We start from the raw sequence: 23084 nt of genomic DNA, 5'->3' as shown, positions 1-23084 counted from the left end.
CGTGTGTGTATGCCTTCCTGCAAAATTAGGTGATTTGAAAGTCTGGTTCCTTAGTATTGAACTTCTACTTTAGTAGAAGGGCAAGGCTCTGGAAACTCATGGTGAGATATTTGCAATGAGAGAATGAAATCCAATGATGTTTTTTGTTGTGTTAAATATCTTAATAAGGTAAATGTTGCCAGTAAACTTTTTTTTTTTTTAATGGGAAGATTGCTGCTTTAAAATTTGTAAAAGTGTTATAAAGAAAATCCAGAGTCTTTTGCTTGCAAGGTGGAGAAAACACTAGAATTATCCGCAAAATGGCAGGTGGAAAGCAGGTTTAACTTAAAATTTTTCACAAAAACTGCATGATTTGTACCAGCATTACATACCACCAGAGAGCTGTTAAAAGTTTATTTGATTACAGGATTAGCCAGGCCACGAACACTTGTTCTCTTTTATTTTCTGTCACAGGCTGTTGCTCCGAGAGAGAGCTGGGTGCTTTGTGCAGGGGTGAGGGGACACTGTCGTGGCCGGAGGCCAGGCCACCTCCCACTGCCCGTGGCTCTGTCCTTATCCACAGTGCGATGGAAATGAAAAACTTGGGCTTCCACCGTGCTGCAGGACAGTTTTCCCTGGCCCAAGTAACAGTGTGTCTGGTAGTCATCCAAAAGTTGCTGTTGTCTGCTGGACAGTTGTGGTGTCTGCTCTTGTAAAACCCACAAGGATTTTCCAGGCACCTGGGAAAGGAGGAGCAGAAAGGATGTCTAGCTTGTGGTTCTTCAGAGAAGCAGCCACTACTGTATTTTAAGTATGTCTGTGTATCTATATCTATTTATATATCTGTGTGTGTGTGCTGCCCCCTCAGTGGCTCATCCAAACTGGGTGCATGCAAGGGAAAGGTCCTTTGCACAATTTAGCAGCAAGTTTTAGCTTTTCCCATTTTGATTACAGAAATGGCTTATATTTTGCTTGATGAAAGAATATGGTTTACAAGACCCAGTTCTGGGTCGTATTTTATGTGTGTCTAGTCCCATTACCGTCTTCAAAAGGAATATTAGTAGGTATACTTTTTTTTTTTTTTTTTTGACAGGTGATTAGGAATTTGTATTCTGTGGTCTGTACATGCAACTGTGTTTTCAGAAATTCCTCCCCTAAAGCTAAGAAGTATAAAGAATTGGTATAATCTCAGCCATCACCTTGGAAAGCAAGTGTAATTTTATCAATTTATATCCTAATCTGACAGGAAGATAAATCCCTTAATGTATTCCCAACATGCCATGTTGAGCAGGTCTTTTCTAAAGAAATCCATGTTGTAGCAGCTTACTGAATGATTTTCATGATTTCAGAGATAGGGACAGAAAATGTAGGTGAGTATTTTAAGCGATGGTTAGTAGCCAAAACTGGTGTCCTGGACAGGTATGAAAGGTGAAAGCAAAGCTGTCAGTTCATATCATTAGAATTAACACTCTCTAAGATGATGTGAATGATTTCCTTGTACAGATAAAACATGGAAATGTGTAAAACCCTGAGCAATCAGTGGGGTTTTTTATTTACCCATCTCTTATTCTTCAAGAAAAGCACAAGTGAAAACGTTCTCTGATGGGGATGACGAGGTGTGTTCTCTTTGCTTGTCTCATTTACCTTGGTTGGTATTTTATTTACGGTCTCGGGTGAGAAGTTGTGCTTTGGTTCTGTGCCTTGCCTTGAGGCAAGGCCTTTCTGAGCAAGTGGGAATGACAGAAAACACACAGGCTGTGGGCACAGGTGTGCTGAATATCTTACTGCTTGTTGTGCCTGCCTGCAGCTCCACTCTGTTCTGCTGCAGTGGTGTTAGACCTGCTATTGGTGGTGTTACACATGCTATTGTGGTGGCATCCTCTGTGCCTTGGCAAAGTAACTCATCCGTGCTCAACTAGATCTATCCTCAGTGCTCAAGACACTTGCAGGTAACAGTGGGTCCTGAAGCTTTCTCTAACTGGGGATATTCTGGCTTTTGATTCAGCCTTTCCCAGACGTTCTCTCTTTAGGGCAGAATTATCCAGTTCTTTGGTTCAGTTACCATTACTGCTGGCAAATTTGCCTTTGAGCTAGGGGCATTGCAAAGCAGGCCCTAGCCCTGAAGACATCATCGACTCAATGTACCCTTGTTTGTAACTGTGAGTGCATTTGACTTGAGTCATCTTTGCCAGTTGCTGCGTGGTCATTTGCTCTGTTGAACGTTCTTTATTCCATGGTCAAGAACAGAAGAGTCTTCTCTGAGGTATTTGTAGCTATGCAGTGTTACACGTAGGGCTTTAGCACAGACGTTTTGCCTCTCTGGTGCACACATCCCATGTCTGCCTGAGGACCATGGATGGCAGGACTTTGTTGCAGTCAGCTGATGGGGAAAGAAATTTTTGTGTTGAACTATGAGTGCTCATATCTTGAGTTTTGTAAGTTGGAAAGTTGAGATGAGACATCAGGGCTAAGCAGGGAAGAGAAATCATGGAGTTCTCGTGCCTTACCTCTGTTGGATGATGGTGATGGTACTCCTCGACTGTTACAGCACTTGGCTTTACATCTTCCTTGGGACTTCTGAAGCACTAGGAAAAAAGTGCTGGCCTCACTGGACAAAAGTAGCTGGCCTCATACCAGTGCATTGCTAATATTTCAGTGGTGTAGAGGAAAGGTGCTTGAGGATTGCAAGAAGATTGTGGGAAATCAGAGGAAAATGTGCAGAGCAACCTGCTGAGAAGAGAATGCTGAGGGAGAAGTCTTGGAACAGTGTAGTTTGTTCAGGTGGATGATGACAAGTACTTGAGCACTGACTGTCCCAGCTGATTTTAAGCATTGACATAAAGTGGAGTAAAGACCCAAATCAAGGTTACCTGACAGCACATGTGCTTCCTGATGTATTCCATGTTTTTATGCAGGGGCCATAAATTCTACAGTATTCCTGGGGTCGGTGTGTCTGGGTAAGATCTCACATTTAATGCATGAAGGGAGGAAGTGGGAGAAATCCTAACACTTGGACAGAAGAGCCTATATTTATTTGCTTTGTTCAGTTTTCAAACAATTTGGCGCCCTGAGGGTTCTTGACTGCATGTCCTAGGGAGTGTCTGCCTCAGTTAGTCTTTACCAAAAGTGTCCAGCTCCCCAAAACCACTGTATATCTTACTAATGTTACTCAAGAAGACTGGTCAAAGGATGATAGTAGGAATTGATTTGTCTGCTGAGAGATTGCAAAAGGCTGCACAGTAAATTGGGAATGGTGAAAGGGAGGAAAAATGTAAAACATAAAGCCATTACAGTGCAGATAGAAAGTGAAAATTAGATGATGTGATTTTCCACTAAGAGGAGCGAATTCTTTTCTGGAGAACTGCAAGCTCACTGTATGTAGCAGAGGAGAATTAGCTTCAAGTGTAGAAGGGGGCAGTGAGACTGCAGAGCCATTAAGTCATGTTTTCTGCAGCTGCCATGATTTCTGAGCTCTGTTCAGCAGAGTAAGCTGCTGGAGACAGTCTGAGCAGCAGACCTGTGCCCCTGGTGCGAATGTCCAGTGTCAGGGTAGTCAGCAGGAGAGTTTTCAGCCCTTGTAGTGTGAGGTGTGTGTACTTAACTTCAAGGGCTGGTGTAGCTCCTAGGAAGTGATTTATACTTGCAGTGTGCTCTTGCAGCTTATTGGCTTACCATACCTCTGTGAACCACATGCAGGTAATTCTGCCTGTGGTTTGACATTGATGCTTCTGAGGAAATTGCAGACACTAGGCTTTGCACAGAAAGGATTTGGCATCTTAAGGTCCTTTTCTTGTTGTGCTGTCCTCTGCATTGCTCTGTTAATGATCTTACTGGCGCTTTTTGAAACCTGTAATTAGAGTGGGCTCTTTGATTGATGGGAACCAGCATTAAAGGATTAATGAGCAGAACTGAATATTTTGTGATCCTTGAAGTGTCAACATCAGCATGCATCGGCACATTGCTGATTAGCTTGATTTAGTCGTTGGCAGCCTGCACAAGGCTTTTTCCTGAGATAGTGTGCACGTCAGCCACTGCAGAGGGACTCGGTGTCAGAGTTACTATGTTATAGGATTAAAAAAAAAAAGGAATCTGTGGCTCCATGCCTTCCCTGTATCAATTGACACAGCAGAAGGCTCAAAGCAGTGGTACTCTTGGTTTCATCTCAGAGTGGAAGTGGTAATTCTCTTTTCGTGGCAGTCTTGTGCTTGTAGAAACCAGTGTTCAGAAAATAATTGTAGAACCTACTGTAATTGAATAGAATGTTTAATTTTTAATATATTTGCTCTTTAGATGTTTGTGTCCCACTTAACTTTCCTTTTCCACCCGCTTTCCATTCTTATCTTCTTAACAAAAAAAATAGTTTACATAATTACTCTGTGTGTGTATGTAAATATAGACATATACAGGCAAATGCATGCATCCATCCATCCATCCGTGCACACCCAAATACTGAGGACCAGAACTTGTGCAGCTTATGAACAGTCTGCTCTTGTTCATGGGGATCCTGAATATAATGACTCCGAGTGGCCTCTGCCTGTGTGGTTGGGGCAACATTGCACGCACTGTCCGACACCTTCCCTGTCTTAAACCAGCACGTTGTCTAGAATTTTGACAAGTGTATTCTAATTTATTTAATGCTGCAGCTGTATTGCCTGCTCACAAGTGCTTTCCTTGTATCTTTCGGGGGGGGGAAAAAAATAGGCTGTCAAAGAGATTATTCCAGAACCAAGAAGTGTTAGTGGAAATGTTGCATGGGATCCCTTCAGCCCTGTGCTTGGTATGTCTTGATTTTACAAGTGGTTGCGTGATAAGACTCACTGAGGTTAGCAGGACTGTTTAAGTGGCGGAGGGACTACTTTCAAGAATTACATCATCTTGCTGTGCCAGAGCCCAGTTTCCATTTTTTGCTCATAGAGTAATTGCCACAGTGGCCAGCTTAGGGCTATTGGAGCAGTTTTCTGAGTATCTGCTTTGAGTGACCAGTTCCCTATTAAATCAAACTCCCCATTTCGAAAGCTCCTTGAACCTTTGAAAATCTCTTATTTTGAAAAAAAGCTGAAGATGAATTATATATGTAGCATTTTGAAATGTACCTAGACAAGCTCTTTGCTCAGCATCTATAATTACAGTGTTCCAATCCTGAATAGAGGGTTTCAAAAGAAGATAACATTCAAAGCTACTCATTAATTGTGTTACTAAGTGTCAGCCCTTTTAATAAAAGAAAAAGTGCATTCTTCCTTCACTGAAATACAAATACAGTAGAGATAATGTCACTTCCCAAGGAAGGATTATTTAGAACTAGAGTGATGCTTGTGCCTACTAAGTAAAAGTTAATAAATCTGTACAACAAGGGGTTTCTAAGCCAGATTTGAATGCGTTTGAATTGTTACTTGTAAGGGAGGTCTCACTGGGAAGGCACACAGAAAGCCCTACTAGGAGTCCTTGCCTTCCCCTATTAACCTTTTGAGTGGGTGGTGTCGTTAATGTGCTGTTTCTGTGATGATGCTCTCTTTCATATATGGTCTAGGAGTCCACCAAGGACTTTGTATTTATATATTTTATTCAGAATTTAAACACCCTGTTTACTTAAAAAGTTTTGAAATGAATTCTAAGTTCTGTATGCTTCCACATGTGTTTCTAGTATGGCTGTAGAAATAGATCCAGTGCTGGTCAGCCCTTGCAGCTCAGACAGTGCCTCTTTTGTCATGTTGAAGCACAAAATGTTGCACAGTTTCTTAATGCACTCGACCTCAGTCACATCAGATGATGTATCACAGACCAAAAAAAGGCTGTTAAAGGAACCTTTTAACATTGCTGAGTCAAATGGCCCATTTCAGGAAACACTGGAAAAAGGGGTGTTTGTGCAGTCTTTGTGGCAGCCTTCTGCATACATATTACAAAGCATTCTTTAATTATGGCATCACATTAGTTTCTGCAGAACTCCAGCCTCATTAAGTGCATGTTCCTCCATTTGGGAACAGCCACTCAGTGCTCTTGCTTTTCTCCTATATTTCAGAACACATCCTAATTCTTCCTGTTTTCTGCAAACTCTGTAAGACTGCCCTGAAAATACTGACTTTTCTATGTCAGTCATTCTTATATTATCTTGTGTTTAGGAATGCGTATTTCCGAGCCCTGCAGTGAATGGATGGGCACTTCCACTGTAGAGGTGTAAAAAAAATCACTTGAAGTTCAAGTAACTTTACCTGCAGGTATGCAGTGGAAGCTGCTTGGGGTCACTGTGGAGTCATCAGCACTCTGCTCTGGCCATGTGCGAGTAATCTGGGCATGGGGAAGGGGGTTGGTTTACCAGAACCTGGCTAGAGGCCGGGAGTGAAACACTTGTCTGAACTGTGCATCAGGAAACTGGAGTTTAAACTGCTCAGAAAAGTTAAAGAATCAACTTTTTCTTTTCTGGGATGCCAGAGTCTTTTTACTTTATTCAAGATTCGTATGTCGTCAGTCTGTTTGAGTATTAAAAGCCTAGGCTACCACAAATTGAATTGATTTGTTATCTAATTAAAATAAGATGCCCCAAAGTAATCCTTTATGAATGTGACTCGTAGAAACTCCAGAAGAACTCTAATTGATTTCTGATACGAATGCCTTAAATTGGACTTGATTTTTAGAAGTGAGCATCACTCTTCTCCATATTATTGAAGCTTTGCATTTTATTCTTTGATTTGCTGTTCGTTGAAAGGGAGCTGCCTATGGATATTAAAAGAGGGTTTTTTTAACTGTTAAACCTTAATTAGTTTAGCTGCTCCTAGACTTTTCAAAGTTGTGTACTTGCCATGAGCCTGTTTGATGAGAACTCAGCATCAGCTGAGACTGCTATGGGCGTCATCTGACTTGAGGTCTGCATATGCTTCCTAAGATTTTATAGGGAACTTGGAATAAACAATTCCTCTGTGCCTCAGTAACCCTTCTGTAACTGGGATAACTAATCCTTTGCTGTATGGTACTAGAATTGGGAAGGTGAAGATGATAGGCTAGAAGGTGTTTGGACATTAAAATAGTAGGAGCCTGTAAAGGAGAAGGAAACTGTTCCTTTAGTACTTCCTCTTGAAAAGTTGTGATTGGCAGGGGTGAGTGTGGTGATGTGGTTGGAAAGTAGTGGTCAGTGGTGAAGCTCCAATTGACTTTGTGGGCTCAGGACCACATGAAAGAATAACAGCAGAAATGCTTGAGGGTTTTTTTAGGAACATGTAGATTCTCAGCAAAAGAAAGCAAAGATACTTCTCAAGCGTATTTTCATCACTGCGGAGAAAAGAATAACTCACTTTGTGGTTTCCTGACACAAGTGTCCAAGATGGATCCTTAACTCCTGTGAACTGGTGGCATTTCCTGGAATTTTGATAGAGCTCTGCTGATCTGTCCTAGCTAGGAACCAGGCCTTTGAATATGAAACCTGAAAAGTTTCAGGCAATTCTTTTCCGTACGGAAGGCTTCCGAACGTGTTAACCCTTACAGTGTTGATTCCGATAAATCGAAAAATTTTAAGAGCAGATAATAAAAGGATGTGGTTTAATGTTACTTGCAACAGGATAAACTGAATTAACTCCTGGAAATCAGAACTGCTATGAGGAAGACATTGCCTGTGAATGAGAATGGGGAGCAATTAAAAATTTGCAGGGTCATACTTACAGAAGTACCTTGTAATGAGGATAAAGGAATTACTTGAATAGGAGCGATGGTAACAACATTGATCTCTCTTCAAAGTCGGGTTTTTTGTTTGTTACATATTTTCTTGCACTGTTGGTACCCTTGCGGTGTTTTGAGTTGCACCCTTGAAAATGTGTTCAAACATTAAAAAAATGGATAACAGGATCATCAAGATAACCAAACAGAAGCTCTGAGGCTCTTTCGCTGCAGAAATACCGACAGTGCTCAGTGTAGTTTTTGTGTAAATTCCTGTCCCTGAAACTGGTAGATTAAAGTTGAAAGGGTATGTGCTCCTGGAAAACTGGGCTCTTGGCTTCCATTAAAAGTGTTGAATGCGTATCTGCTCCTTTTTTGCACAGCAGGGAAGGTGCCCTAGAGATCTGTTATGTTACTGCTGCTTCAGTTCTGAGCCACAGATCATTTCTCATGTGTAAACAATCGCAAATGTTCTGGGGGTTTTTGAACTCATTCAGCTTTCCATTTCACTAGAAGTGGTAAGAGAGGCTATCAAAAAGTACCACAGCAGATGAGGAATGGTCTTAGGTCAGTTTAAGTGAGCATTGAAATTTCCGTCTTTTTACGGAAATGGAATATTGTTCTGTTCTTCCTTCACACAGACTGCAGTGAGTTGCTTAACCAGTAGGCTTCAAATGTGAACCCCAGTCCAAGCTGAGTGTGCCTTCAGGGCCAAGGCCTTCAGAGTGCAGCCACAGCTCCTGCAGCTCAGCTTCATCACATGCAGGCAGGTGAAATACCAAGATCTTGTCCATTATCTTCAGTGAGCAGATCAAAGAATGGTAAATGCACAAGGCTGGAAGAAATTGCAAGAGAATACAATGCAGATCTTGGTTGTGGCAGCAGGTTCCCTGGGATGTCTCCATCCTGTTTACCTGGTTCTTTTTGGCTGTCCAGTTGAAGGCAACTGACAGCTTCACAGGGTTCCTAATTTAGTTGGATTACCCTAAATCGCCTTTGCAAGTCTTTCAGACATGTCGAACAACTGCTGGCTTTGGACTTTGTAGGATTATCTCCTGGGCTAAGACATGTCTGTTTGTCAGACAACAGTTAACAGCATGAGGTTGATGGCTCTGACAGAAGAGCTCTGGAGAACCTGTTAGGAGCCACCTCTTCAGTGGAAGTTGAATATTCAATTGTTCACTTTGCTATTACTGTGGGGTGTGACTTGCCTCCACCTAAGAGCCAGCACAGCAGAGAGGAATGTGGGCTTGCACTCCCAGCTCTGGCTGAGCAGTATTGTGTACCTGGGCTCAGCCTGTTGGGTCTCAAATAAGATGTTGGTGGGTGAAGCTCTATGTGGAAACATTTCCTTTCTGCTGCCTCTGCAGCAGCACCGCTGCAGCACTTTGGATCAGAGAGTTCCATGGCATTGATTTGGGGTGATTTTGGATGTGATTAAATACTCATAAACTCTCTCAGCTCCGTGTTTTTTTCTGGCTGCTCACACAACGCATTGCAAAGAAGCGAGCCTCAGGCTCACTAACCCTAACTCCCTGAGCACACGTTCAACCATGCCCCCCCAGAGGAGTATAGGATATACGTGCTGCCCTTTTCCAGTAAATATGCTATATTGCAACAGAGAGCTGGGTCAGACCAGTTTGTTTTGGTTGCTTCTTTACTGAAGTAGATTTGCTGATGGGGCCATCTGTCTTTCAGATATTTATAACTAATTCACAGTTTGTTTTGGGAGTCTGAGTTAAGCTGACAGGTCTCCAATTCTCTGTGCAGTTATCATCTTCTTTCCTTTTAATGGTGGTTGTTGGTTCTGTGCTTGCTTTTAGGCAGTGCTTCAGGTCTTCCCTCATTTCCCATGAGTTCACATTGTCATCTGTTAGTGTGTGGTTGGTTTCAGTCTGTTGGTTGGGGTTTTTTTTTAATGATAAAAATTTTAGTAAGATTTTATCTTCTTTAGTGGACTTTTCTACATTTATCCCTTCTTTAAACATATTTCTCTGTTTCGCATTGTAGTCAGTTGATGTCCCACCTTTGTTTTACCATAAAATCATTTTTCTCTGTATTTTTGTTCCACCTCTAGCACTTTTCTGCACTTTTTTGGCCTCCTACGAAGCCTTGCTGACCTGTGTGGAGTTGCTTAAAATCTCTCTTTTTTTGCTTTGAGATTCCCTGCCCTTAATCTTCTGTACTTGTTCCTTTCTCATATTTGAATGGTTGATATTATCATTTTGTGATCACTGTTACCTAGTCCATCTTCCACCTTCAGATTTCCAGTTTCTCCCTTTTAGCCAAACCAGCTCCATCTTCTGAAGTGAAGAAAGTTGTTGGAAGATGTATCCAGTTATGCCAGTGAATTTTTTGGATAAGCTCAGCTCTTGGGGCAGGCGTATACTGAAAGATGGAAAATACTGGACAGTTTTATTTTCCTGTCGGATGTTACTGGAAAGCAGTTAGGGAAAGACTTTGGTAACCAGAGCTGTCAGGGTGACACCGACTTCACATAAACGCTGACAGCATTAGCAAATGCCACTGTAGTTACAGAAAAAGGGTAGATAGTTTTGTTCAGTGTAGACTTTAAAGACAGCTCCTGATTTTATCATCCAGCAAGTGTTCAGAAGTCAAAATGCCAACATGTCGCAGTGCTAATCTTGTTTTCTCTGAGTCAAGCAGTTGGCACGGTGTTTTAATAGTAGCCTTTTCCAGAATATGTCCCCTGCTCACCACAGGCTGCATGAGTCAGGGCTGTGGTTTGGAAAATCTTGATGTTTTTAAAGCGGAGTTAACTGAGTGTAACTGTAGCAGGAGTGTAAATAGGTGTCTTATTGGTGGTTAATGGCCATTTTAGCAACAAGTCTGTTACCCTTTTATTATGACCACAGATAGTAGGATGAGTCTGCAGTCCCTAAAGAGTAATTGTGGACCAAGCTGTAAAAATGCTGGAAATTCTGCTTTCTGGAGGTGCCAGGGTAGTGTGCTTGTCCGTCATTTGCTCATCAGAAGCTTGAGAAAAGGGATCCTGCTGGTACCATTCCTCCTTATCTTTGGTTTGGATCTGAACTGGGAGCTCCTCAGAGACTGGAGGGTGCTGAGTGGGGCTTTGCTCAAGAGGGGAATATTATGTATGAAAGAATGCTCAGTCTTTGGTGCCTGACTCTGCCCCTGGGGGTGGCACCTTATTCAAGCATCATTTAGTAAGTCTAACCGGCTTACATCTGATTTTCTTCTCAGACATACAGAATTAACCAGAGATAATGAGATCCATGCCTGGCTGGTATATTGTAAGAACTGACTTTCTTACAGCTTTGCTGCTGTTGAAAGGAAAGAAGAAATAGTAGAGCTTGACTTGCCTTGCCTTCTTGTGTTCTCCTGGGTACACCTCCATCTTCATCCTCAGTTGTGACAGCAGTGTGCTGTAGAAACTTATGTCATTTTCTGCTTTCAGAAAGTCACCCCATGCTTAAAAAAAGGAGGGAGGGGATGGGATCCTCGCTTCCTGCTCACGATTCAGCTGCTGGTGCCTGTTAACTTTGGCAAGACATTGAATCTGCCCTTCTCTACCTTTCTGTGAAAGTAAATGTTTTCTTCTCTAGCTTTGGTAAAGTCAGAGACGAGACTCACGTTGCTTTCAGTGACAACCCCTGTGCTTATGTTTTCAGGGAGGCATTGCAAGGTTCACTACAAGTACAAGGTGCTTTTAGCCCTGATGACATTTGTCTTCTCCCTATCCTTCCCCTGTGCAGCAATGAGTATCTTAAATAGCTTTGTCCGGCTGTGAGTTTTGTTACCCACATTTTGGCAGAAGTTAATTCTGCAGGTAGGGTTCATGCTGATTGAAGGTGACATGCTGGAAAATGGTGCTTTTCTTGGCTGTTGACTTGAAGCTGGGCAGGGAAATCTGTACTTCTTCCTTCTTGGGCAATTCAATGCAACTTGTAAATACCAACAATTTGCAGTTTATAGGTGCTTCTACCTTGCCTAGCCATTCCCAGGATTTGCAAAGCAGTAATTAGTCCTTGTTTATGCCATTGTGATGCTATTATACCCATGGTTAGTAACTCAAGCACAAGGCAGTTTGGGACATGCCCAGAGTCCTGCAGTAAAACACCTGTAGCACCAGAGAATTCTCCTCTGTGACTGCTCAACAGCACTTCCCTCTTGCAGATTGTCTGTGGTACATGATATCACGTTATCTGATACCGAATTAATCAGTCCCATCAGTCTGGTCTGCAGCTTGTAAGCACATCATTTGTTTCTGTGCGGTGTATCTGTGGGATTCCTGGCAACAAGGAAGCTTTTGGCAAATGAGATTGTATTATCTACGTTGTTTGTTTGCTGACTCCATGTACTTAGGGCTGTTGCTGTTAGTGTCTTTTCTAATTTTTTGGCAAATCATCCCCAGTGAATCTAGATACATGAAAGGTCTTCTGCCTTCAGATCATCATCTTTCTGTAAAGAAGGAAGGGATTTAATTGTTTCTATGAAACTCTGATCCTAACAGGCACCATAGTGTAGCCTGTGCTTCAGAGGAATCAGATTTTCCATGAATATTCACTTTTCATGGATATTTCCATGGATATTCAAAGGCCTGGGCTCTTTAGTAAGGTGTGGACTGATGCAAATTAAGGGATCTAAGCTATAATGGCAAGAGATGTTCCAGTCACTGGAAAAGAGCATTTGATGTAACTTTGCACGTGTTACTAAAAGCAGAGAAGGAAGGTGTTTTCTTATTAACATGTTGCAATTCATGAGTCTTTAATTCATATAATAAAATCAAAGCTTTTCCTTTTAACAGCTGCCACTAACTGGGAGCTTTTGTTTTGTTTCAGATTGTGGAAACCTGAAATAAAATATCCTGTGACTGACAAGGTGACAACAACACCACAAGGTGGGTCTTCTGTTTTTGTTGGTCTCATACCAGTCATTCCAGGGCTCTGGAAATGTTGTGCATCTTGACTTTACTGGGGTGAATTGCCTAATGAATGTCTGGGGCTTGTTCAAACAAACCCAGATAGTTTGACAGGACTCCTCCTGTGCCTGCATATACATGAGTTATGTATTGCAATGGTGTTTTAAACAAAGAAAATACATACATTTTCTGTGCTGCACGGTGAAGGTCTTTACGGCACAGAGGTGGAAACAAGTGAAAGTAAAAACTCATTGGGGTTTTTGCCAACTTTTTTGTGTAGATGTCTTTTTCATAGGAAATGTCCTCTTTTCATTGCCAGTTGAGCTATCCAAAAGCTACTGCTGCTGCTGAGCACAAGCTCTGCAAGTTGAATCTGTGACGTGGCATTTTTTTCTTTTCACACTTCAAATTTAGAGTTCACAGTTAGCAAAAAAAGTTCCTTGCAACATGTGCTGATTACTTGTGTGTTAGTCACCACACGCTCACCTTGTCTGAGCATTTGTTGCTCTGTTTTGTTGAAATGTTTTATTGGGGTTGTTTATGGGATATGCAAATTTGCAACCCAGCCCAGATGCCAAGAGATGCTGATCCCAGGATTTCCCACTCGCACCCCTGGTATTATCTGTTCAGAGAGGAGTTTGTGTAATGGGTGAGGATAGCTTCTAGTTATTTGAAAAACAGCACAAAGAGAGCTGGTAAATACCATTTTCGCCTTATCCATTGGTTATTGGAAGAAGAATTACTTGGTCACTTCTCTTCCAAGAAAAGTTAAATTTTCAAGCACCAGGTTTATCTGGTGACACTCAGAGTCATGATGAAGTTGGATTTTGTTTTCAGGTTTGGTCTTTTCTGTAGGTGGTTCTTGACTGTCTTCTTTATTGGTGGAGAATGGAGTAAAAACTGGGATGTGTCGCCTGTATCTGTGTGCTGGGGGTGGTTTCTGGTCACAGCATTGCTGCTCCTATTGCAGCCTCACATTTCTCTCTTGGAGGTCACAGTTTTTTCCTTTGTGTGAAGGCATGAGTCTTCCTGGAGTATGTGTCCACAGCCAGAGAGTGAGTGATGGTATTTCAGTGCAGCAGTCTCTCTGCTGGGTATTTCACAGTGTGTTTCTTGTCACCAGCTCTGAAATAGTGCATTATAACAGCTGTGGCAGGCTGCAGTGCAGATGTACCACTTGTATTTCTCAAGATGTTTTAAAAAATTGTCACAGTCATGCAAGCCTCCTGTCTTGCAGTGAGAGAATCAGGCAAGATGTGAGAATTTATCAGCCAGGCTCCTGTTGTCATTGTTCTCGAGTGGAAACTGCCAGGGGCCCTGGTCATGGTATTAATCCGTATCCAGTGAGGTCCAGCTTTGATTTCAGTGAGTACATGAGGTTTCTTTTATCTGCTCCTTGTCAGCCTCTGCATGTGATTGAACTTGAATCATTAGGCAAAAAGTTAAACGGTCACCAAGAGACAGGTCTTTCAAAGCTCTGTTGTGAGGCCAAATCCAAAAACTTTAATAGGAAGGAGCGACTGAGGATGTGAGCTAAAAGTGTCGACAAAGCTGTTTGGTGGGTGCTCTTTGCCAAGAGCAGCAGGGAAGTTGAGGAGAGTTCATTCTGCATTTCACTTCACTGGTGCTGGTCTGCATTTCAGTAGTCTTTGTGGCTGGGCTTGAATGCTCTGTCTGTTCTTACCAAAGATTTATCACAGTTCATGCCTGTAACCAGGAAATTCAGAGCAGGCTGGTGAACTTCAGCTGAAAGGGGTAGGTAAACTCCTGTCTGCTCACAGAATTGAGTAGTACTGCAATTCTTCCTGTGCCCAGAATATTGGTGCTTTCAGCTGCATTTGAGCTGCTCACAGTTTATCAATAGGAGCTGTGTTCTTGTGTAAATGGGGAGCAAAAGACCTTCTTGTAATTAAATAATCATTTGTCTAAATCACATTTTATTAAGTTGAACACACAGCACAGACCAGAGGAGCAGTCCTGCACCAAGGCTGTTTAAACACATCAAACTTTTTGTTTTATTAGGTTTCGTTTTTCTCTTTCTGTCATCTCCATGTGAATCTTAAGGCACATGCAAATCATGCTCAGTTCTCTTTTTTTGTCTTGACAGTCTTCCTTACAACCCTCTCTTAGGCATGTACACAGCTCATATAATGGCACAGAGAAGCTCTTCACCTATTTATTGGTCTCACTCTGTTGCATCACTTTCTGAACTGCCCCAAAGCACTTTCTTTGCTCGTCAGACAGCAGTGTATCCTGCACAAGGGAATGAGAGCAAGACTGTTTGTCTCAGGCTTGTCTCTGCAAGCTCAGGCATGTACTGAACATAAATATTACATGATTTTTCATGCTTGAAGGGCAATAAAACTTCAGTCCTCAGAAGAAAATATTGTATGTAAGCAGAACTGTTGTGTTTCACTGAGAACCTGGGACAAAAAAAAGGCAACAAAAAGATGGTTTTATTTCTTATGAGAATATTTCACAGGAACAACCTAAGTGTATGTAATGCTACCAAAGCCTGTACTTCTTAATGGTGAATTTCTCTGTGGTATGAACAAAAAACAGAAGAGAATTTTATCAAAAAGCCTGAAGACCTGCATTGCCTAACCTAACATTAGGTCCTTGAATGTCATTACTGCTGGTAAGATGTGTGCTTACCCTGCTCACCTGCTGCAGAGAGCAGAGAATGTAGAGATGAGTATCTCAGGAAGCTGGAAAGGTCACGAGTGATTGAGCCATTTTCTGAAGAACCTCTCTCTTTCCATTGAATCTAGAAGAAGAATATAGAATATGTAGAATGAAAGAAATGAGTGAACTGGTGTTCTTAGAAGCCCTATAAACAGAGAGACAGAGCTAGCTGAACATTCTCCTTTATGTTGTTTTTAAAAGATACAAGAACTGACATGACCATTTTCACTGTGGAGTCTTTTGTACTTCTGTCTTGCTGAATTGCTGCTGTTCTGGGCTGTTTCTCTTGTACAAGTGATCTGCAGCAGCCCTGCAAATAAAAAATTGTAATAAGGCACCTGATCTCTTTTAGAAATCTAAGTTTCATTCTGTCAGGGTATACTGGTTCTCTAGTTCCCAGTGTAAGATTATGCACCTCAAGTTGTTTTGCAGAGCTGCTCATCTGTACACACCATTACCATCCTCTCCTACTCTGCTGCTAGGAGCAGAAAGTGTAAAGGGAGACCACAGCTCAAATTTGCTTCCACAAAAGAGGTTCCTGAGGAAAGCAACATCACGTGTGGTACAGAGGTGTGAGGACAGTCCACGTGGTCAGACGGCAGGATGTTACCCTTGGGCCCTACTTCTTTCTCTGTGACCGGTATTCTGTGTGATATTCCCCTTGTGCTAGAATTAAAAAAAAAGAAAAGAGAAAGCCAAACCTACCTGTTGAAGACATTGACATTACAGCCAACATCCTTTGGAGAGAATGTCTTTGAGAGAGAATCATGTGAGACAGAAGCTATTTAGACTAAGCCTTCACTGTTTACGTTGAGGTTGTAGGCAACTTGAGCTTGCCCCAGAAAGACCTACCAGCATTCCAATTGATTAGAAGTGCTCCTTGTCTTGCTGTTCCAAGTTCTCCTCTTGTAAGAAGGAGCAGAGGGGTGTGGGGCAGAGGGAGAGAGAGTTTTTCCACCTGAGTTCTCCTCTGGTGTTTGCCCCCAGCAGCGCTTTTCTGGGATGTGCAGCGTGCTGTCTTGCACTCTCAGTGGGCAATCCTGTTAGCCCTGGGCAGTGGGAGAGTGTGGTCCATCCACTATGCTGCTGTGTTAGAAAAACACATGACCTGGGCTGCATCCAGGAGTTCACGATGGAGGCCATCAAACTGTGACATCAACCATCCCTGACTTGTGGCCTTGCAGAACTGTGGGATGCTCCCTGTGCTTGTAGGTGAAAAAGCAGGAAAGATGTTGGTGTGTTGTCTTCTTCCCCAGAAGCTTGTGGGTATGATGGGGACCAGGGGAGCCCTTAGTCCTGTATCAGGGAGGAAAACAAGTAGGAGATGCTGAATGAGATAGTGGCTGTAGAATTTTTGCAGACAAACCAGTTGGCACCCGTATGTCTGTGAACCAGGTGTGCTTGTAGTACGAAGTCTAACGGACCAGATTTCCTGTAGGAAAAGGGAATACAGGTGACCTCAGCCCTGATAAGCAACAGCTGTGTTAATTACCCGCTACAGCCTGGGCCCTGATGAGCCACAGCTGTAGCCAATGAAGATAATTGTGATAAAAGGGAGTGGGTGAGCTGGTGAGGGGGAGCCATGAGGGAGGAGGAACCTTGAAGAAGAGAGAATCATGAAGAAGCAGGATCCTGGGCAGAGAGAATCCCTGCAGTGAGGTCAGTCTGGGTGTGCAGTCGGAGCCTGTTGTTGGAACCTGCAGTCAGTCTGGCTGGGGAAAAGCCTGCAGTCAGAGGCTGCAAACTGATCCCTGCAGTCAGAGCTGAGCAGGAAATAAGCAGCAGTCAGAGGCTGCAGGGGAAACCTCCAGCAGGAGCTTGGTGCAGGCAGAGTCAGGGAATGGTTGGAGTCAGGATGGCTGAGGGGTAAAGAGGAACAAACCAGGGCCCTTTTCATGCTGTGATGAACAAGGAGTCTGTGTCTGGGCTCATTTCTACCCTCTAACAAGGGGGCTGATGCAACAATTTCTCACTGGCATGGCTCTGCTGAAATCATTACAAGTAGGTTGTTATTGCACTGCAGGTGAACTGCGTTGTTGGTTTAGTTCTTTCAGGTGCATCTGGGTGTTTGGGTTACTTGTCCAAACTCCACTTGCTCAAATGATACAAAGCCTGAGATTATGAATGTACAGAAATAGGTATTTTTTTTAAGGGCCACTTTACTTCGCTCCCTGAGATTACGTATGATGTATAAAGATGCAGTTTTCTGAATAATAACAAATGCCTGGGTTACCATTCTACCAAACATCAAATGCGAAACCCAGAGGCTAGCAAAGTATTTATTGAGGGAATATCTGAGAAAGCTGTTCTTATTGATGCCAGTAGCTCCTGTGTGTTGGTTAGTTAACCAAGTAAATGTTTGTGGGTTGTTTTTTAATGGCTAATTCCATTGCCAGCAGTGCCTTCAGAAAAAAAAAAAATGGAAGGAACAGGTGGCGCACAACTCCTTTTTAAAAAGGAAACAGCATATTGTAGAACTGCAAGCATCTGCTTCTACTTAGTGCTTAGTCTTCAGAGATGCCATTTATTTATGTGGAATAAATTGCTATACCAGCTAGTAGTCCCTTACAATATTTTTTGATCTTATTTTATTCAGTGGGGCAAAACCACATTCCTTACTACCTCCTGCAGATCATACCCAGGAGGCTGGAGGGCAATAGGATAAACAGTTTTCATTAGATCCTTCTCCAGGGCAGAAAGTAGGAGCTTTACTTTAGGTTTCAATGGGAGCAGGAGCCAGACCTTTTTGTGATGTGCAGCGTAACATCTTCTGAGACAGTCTTAAAGAAACGTTATGCCCTTTAATTCTAACCTGAAAGGTTTAAATTAAACAAGACAAATCTCTTTGGAGATAGAAAGCATCTTTTATGAGATTATTTGATACAGCAGGAAAAATAGGTAAGTTTGCAGGTGAATGGTGAAGACCTCGATAAAAGTTTCTATTCCTGAAAGATTTTTCAGTGTGTGTTTTTTCTCCCTGTCCCCCAGGTGTAGGAGTTACTATCTTTATCTGCAAGATTTGCTTCACTTACAGCCTTTGAAAATAGTGGCTGTAATGCCTTTACATCTTCAGTGTCTTTTATTATTAGTGGGGAGAGAGCATTTCAGTGTGTGTAGCACTCAGAGCTAGAAGCTCTTCTGTTGCTTAGAGCCCCATCTCATTTCCTGTTCATAGATTTTTGTCTCCATTTTTAATGTCTTCACAGGTTTCTGGACACATTACCACTTAACAACTGATATGTCAAAAGTCTCTCTTCTATAAAGTCACTCAGTTTTTTTTTTTTCCTTCCTACTGGTGCCAGTACAGAACCAGTGTTAAAGCTATTCAATCTGATAGGGCTATATGAAGTGTCTCACTGCAGCTCTTCCTAAATGCAATGTCAGATTTTCTGCTGTGGCCAGGTCTGTAAGAGAAAAGGGTTGACATCCTGAGGAAAAAGAGATTCCAGTCATTGGAGGAATCAATTATTTTTCTTCCATTTCTTAAATGCTGCAGGCATAAACATGCCTCATAATCTAAAGGTAATACAGTTTTTCTTTTTGTGTTGCTTCTCACCTTGGAAACATATGGTATTAATGGGAAGCCATTCATCAAATTATTGCTTTTCAGGCTTTGAAAGGTGGACTGTAGAATTCACTTCATTTGTCTGAGCAATGTATCGAGACAGGAGTTAGTGACTTGAAAACTCGCACATGAAACCCAATTGGTTTTGCTTGGAACTGATTTTCCTTTTTTACTATTATAATATAGTGGGGATGTGTATATATATATGTAAAAATATATATAAATGATGTGATATATCATTTGGTTATTTTGTTCTGTGAGTGAAATACGTAATACTTTTAAGAATACACAAATCACACGTCGTGGATTACACCTGTGTTACATTTCTGGATATTTTTGTGTAGCTGAAATAACTTTGTCAAGTTTGTAATTTCTAGGCTGTTAAGACTAGTGTCTCAAATCCTGATAAAATCAAGTCAACTGTACACTTCTAGGGGACTGGATAATGATCTGATTTTGATCAAAAAAGAGGAAAATATTTCTTTAGATGTCCGTGTCTCTATTGTCCATATTTACCTGCTGGTCGCACACGGGGCTGCTCATGCTTTGCTGTGTTTCTCTGTCGCATAGGTTTGTATTCCAAATGCTGTAAAATGTGGTGCTTTACATTGCCAGACGTTGGTATGAATGCACTTTTCTCACAATTACTGTTGTGGTTGCTTTGAGCTGAGCTTCCAAAGACCCATCATCTGAATACAAGTCAATGGGAATGGTATGGCTGAAAACGTCAATCCTTGGTTTTTAAGGGTATTCCTAGGAGAGATTTAGTTGTGGTATGGGGCTGTAGGCAAGAATTCAAATGATTCATGTGCTTTTGACAGAGCTGTCTCACTCAGACTGCTCTTTCTAAATATTTGAATCAGGATCTCAGAGATAGGGGAAATTCAGTTAATCACAATGGTACTGCATTTGAAATCCAGAGTTTTATAAGCTTCTGTTAACTGTTTTTTTTCCTTGGGGTACCTGCTGAACTAAGTAATGATCTTTATATAGAAAAGATTATAGAAATGTGTGTAATGGGGTTGGCAGCCAGGTGGGTGGTGAGGCTCTGTGTGGTTGAATGTTTACATTTGAAAAAGGCTTTTGGACATGGCTTGGAAAAGCACCAGTCAGGGAATAGTGTCTGCAGAAAAATTCTTGTTATAGATGTGAATGTGAAGGTGCAGGAGTTACAAATTAGTTTGAAATCATCCAAGACTGTGGGTAGAGGGATGCCCCTGTTCTCCAGCAGTGTACAGCTCTGTGTCATTGCTCACCTTGTGATAAGGAGGCCAAGTTTAGAAGCCAGAAAAATGCCTTGTTACTCTTTTGTGCAGATGTGTTGTTCCAGAGTTGGGGCAGTGAGGGAGGAGCATTCTTGGACACCCAGTCCTGAAGTACAAAGTGTCTCCATTAGGAGACTCCGTTAGTGTTTCCAGTTTTCATCTGAGGAAATGAGGAATGTTAAGATATTAATGTTATCTCTAGGCAAGTCTGTGACCCAGCTGGGATCAGATTCCAATCTCCTGAGCCTCATGCAGCGCTTTGTTGTTTCTTCCACCAAAGTGTCTTTTCCTGCTGTACATCTTAATTAGCAGCTTATCCTCATGTAACAACTGAGAAATAGCTTCATAGTGCAAACAATAGCAGTACGGGCCAATATGTGTATAAAATTGTGTTTTGTTTCTAATTAGAGCAGGGGTGCATGCCTCTGAGACACTCTACAATGTGCTCAGAAGGAGAAACTGTGGACTCCAACCCACCTAGTAGGAAACTACTGCTTCGGAAGAAAAGCTGATGCTTTTTTCAGGCAAATTCAAAGGCAAGTTTCATATGTGGGCCGTGAGAGCTGAACTAGAAAGCTTGGACTTTCAAATACAATTTGGAGTGATTCTGCCAGTGTTTTGTATTGACAATTATGCATTTTCATAATCAGCAAGAGCTGAAGATAAGGATTGCTGTACTCAAGCTCTTCATGTCAGAATGAAATTGTGCATGTTGTATTTGTGCTAGAAGGCTTGAAGCAACAGGACCACATGCTTTTTTTATCTCTGAAATTGCTTAGGTCCATTAATTTCAAAAGACTTGCACCCACATGCAGTTACAGCCAGCAAAACCAGGCTCTTGAGTCTCAGAAATACGCCATGAAGATACCGAACAACATCTGTAGCATAGCAACAGGAAAGCCTTCTTGCCTTCCTCATTTACGACTGGTCTTGGACTTTGGCAGTAATAGCGAGCATGTGGTGAAGGGTTTGCTTGCTTTTTGGTCAGGCTGGCCAAATTGTTTGGGCGTGTGATGCTGACTAAGTTTAAAACAGCTGGATATGGTAATGGTGCAAGGACTCAGCTTTGAGGAACCTCATCTCTGGTTCAGTGCTAATGTTTGGGGAGACGTCACACACCAGCATGACTCCATGATTCCTGCTTGCTTTCCATGACTTTAACCTATCCCCTGTGTTAAGTTTGGCCTTCCTGATTCCGTTAGAAACTATGCTAACAGGGTCTGGCATGTTTCCTCCCAGGCAGTGCAGTTGCATGCTGTATGGGCAGCAGAAGGCCCAGGGTTCCCTCCCCTGGTGTGCCCTTTCTGGGAATGAGAAAACGTGCCTTTTGTGCCCAGCAGAGAAGGAGGTGCTGGAACTGGGAGAGTAGCTGGGGGCTGTGAGCAGGCTATTAAATATTCCTTGGGATCAGCATTTCTGCTTCTGATAAACAGCACTGTGGCCTGAGATCAGTGTGGCACCTGCTGATGTGGCTGCTTTTTGTCTGCTGTCAGGTGTCTCAGTCTTATGCAGATAAACCATTTAAGAAAACTTATTACTAAAATCAAGCCATTCTGGAAAGAATATCACCAGGTTCTGTACCAGCCAGACCTGAAAGATGTCCTGTATTTACACAAATGTAGCAAGTGTGTTTTCCCCAGCATCTTTTGTGGTTTTTACATTATTTGCCTTTAATTTCTTCAAGGGCAGAGTGAGAAGTAGCATGAGTGTCGTAACTATGTCCTGTAGTTATACAACCAAAAGAAACAAAAAAAAGCCTTCTGTGTGTCTTCTACATCTTGGGACTTATTAGATGTCCATGTGCTGACAGCACAGGATGGGAAATTGCTTTCAGTGCTCATTTGTTACCATGTGAGATGGAAGAAGCAAGTCTCACAAAAGTACTGTAGCGCCAAAACTTGGCTTTTTTGTTTCTGCTCATCATGGGCAATTCCCTCCCTTTGTTTAAAATGGTTTTCTGATGTCTCAGTGAATAGACAGAAATGATTCTGTTTTCATAAGTGCAGTACCCGGGAGAGCACCTCACATATTTCAGAACAAAATCTAGAGCTGAGTTTGAAGTGTTTAGTCTGTTCTTACAGCACTGCTAATCATTAACTAAGAATAGATTAATTTGCAGTTCAGAGAAATGCTGTAATCTATTCATGCCTGTGGGAAAATATTGCTTTCACTGTGTTCTTTGGGACCACTGCAATCATTTGAAGGAAAAGAGGTAAAAAAGTGCGTCTTGCTGCATGTCAGCTGAAGCAGCTCTGTGTTTTCTTTGCTGCTGTACTGATGCAAAACCCTCCATTCAGGAAGATGGTAAAACCAAATGTGCAAACAGGAGCAGCTTGCCAGTCATCCTGCCCAGTTCTGTGCTCGGGCTTGGTGGATGAATTCAAACTGCCCAAGTGTTACTCCTGGCTGGAAAGGCCAGAGAGGGCAGTCAAAAGAAAGATAGGAGATGCCCAGACCCAGCTCCCTGCGGGTGGGAGGGCATCACCTCGGCACCCCCAGAGTCAAAATGTTCTGTGTCGTGTGGTTGTAATGAAGGCAGCAGGTATAAAGATGGGTGGGCCTTGCAGCCTGTTCGTTGAGGCAAGAAGGTTGGTGTTCAGCTGGGCCATCCATGGAGAGGCTTCTGAGGTGGAGGAGACCTGCAGGTTTCATGGAGAATGTGCCATTAGACCCTGCAGGTTACCTGGACAAGCAGCGTGGTAGGTAGTTTCTTTTGAAGTAGGGTCAAAGTCTGATATTTTTTAGCCAGAAGTCAGGAGCAGGATGTCAGTTTCCTTTAGGCTGACTTCACCCACCCTTCCCAGTGAGTCCTCACGGCTGTGGAAAGACCTGCCTGGCACAAGGGGGCTGCTCTTGTATATGGAACTGTTTCCTGTACTTCTCACTGAGAAAGATGAGTTTTGAAGATACAAGCACTCCTCTTTGGGAGCGGTATTCGTAGGATGGATCATGGATGCTGGCTACTGATGTAGTTGATGCAGTCTTTTTTTAAACTGTAGTCTCTTTAGGCAACTAAGGAATGAAGCTGAGGCTGAAGGTTACCCAG

The 23084-nt window shown here is 42.4% G+C and overlaps 1 protein-coding gene across 14 annotated transcripts in view; it reads left to right on the top strand.

Annotated features, from left to right (window-relative positions):
* Positions 1-23084, top strand: part of MAP2 (microtubule associated protein 2) — a 243804-nt gene that overhangs the window by 47141 nt on the left and 173579 nt on the right. For all 14 annotated transcript variants that reach the window (XM_066189474.1, XM_066189472.1, XM_066189476.1 and 11 more), the window contains exon 6: positions 12444-12502. The gene's annotated coding sequence lies outside the window, so the exon portion shown is untranslated. The remainder of the gene's footprint in view (positions 1-12443; positions 12503-23084) is intronic.

The sequence above is a fragment of the Chamaea fasciata genome, unplaced genomic scaffold, assembly GCF_029207755.1.
Source record: "Chamaea fasciata isolate MVZ Bird 193981 ecotype frontalis unplaced genomic scaffold, bChaFas1.0.hap1 SCAF_8, whole genome shotgun sequence".
Lineage (NCBI taxonomy): Eukaryota > Metazoa > Chordata > Aves > Passeriformes > Sylviidae > Chamaea > Chamaea fasciata.
Note: the sequence above shows the minus strand (reverse complement) of the source record. Positions and strands in the feature narration are given on the sequence as shown.